At 43.8% G+C, this 653-nt stretch overlaps 1 pseudogene; it reads left to right on the top strand.

The window, feature by feature from the left end:
* The window catches only part of LOC119093440 (cuticle protein 7-like), a 3,674-nt pseudogene continuing 3,021 nt past the window's right edge, over positions 1–653 (top strand).

Here is a 653-nt window from a genome sequence, read left to right as displayed (position 1 = left end):
ATGCCCTTCGCTCAAGCGGGGGAAGGGGTCAGTTTGACTCCTGAGATCTCGGAAACTGATATAGCCAGAAACACTAACTAACAGAGTAGATTGCCCTATACGTGAACCAATTGTGTCGAAATTCGAGATTCCTGGGTCTTAACCTTTGTGGTAAATAAGGTCAGAAAGGTAAAAGTCTAGATTGATGTCTCAAGTGCTCCCAGACCTCCCTAGGCAACCGCCGTGAAGCTACATCCCTGCTCAAAGCCAAATTTCAATGTGGTTTTTCAACCTTGTTTCACCTTTAAAAGGTCAAGGTGATCAAACCTTACGAGATCGCTCCTATTCTGCGATTAGAATAACCATCAGGAATTACGCTGGGTAGTATGTTTCTAAAAACAACATACTTACATGGGTCATTTAAGGTCAGTGACCTACTCTGACCTTTAAAAAGTGCATAGTGCATGTCTGTTGCGGCCCCTGTCATTACTAATTGTGAAACAAGCGCCAGAAACCACCCCGTTAAGGCCAAGCACTCGAGTAAAAAGCAGGGCAGTTTTGACCTCCTTTTGACCTTCACACCCGACTCTATGTCAATGTAATTGGTTGAATTCTAAACTCAACTGGTTTGCTGCCTAAGGAACTACCTCAGACATGTTGGATTCGTCTAACAA

This window comes from Pollicipes pollicipes, unplaced genomic scaffold (genome assembly GCF_011947565.3).
Source record: "Pollicipes pollicipes isolate AB1234 unplaced genomic scaffold, Ppol_2.1 Scaffold_4002;HRSCAF=4701_pilon_pilon_pilon, whole genome shotgun sequence".
Lineage (NCBI taxonomy): Eukaryota > Metazoa > Arthropoda > Thecostraca > Pollicipedomorpha > Pollicipedidae > Pollicipes > Pollicipes pollicipes.
Note: the sequence above shows the minus strand (reverse complement) of the source record. Positions and strands in the feature narration are given on the sequence as shown.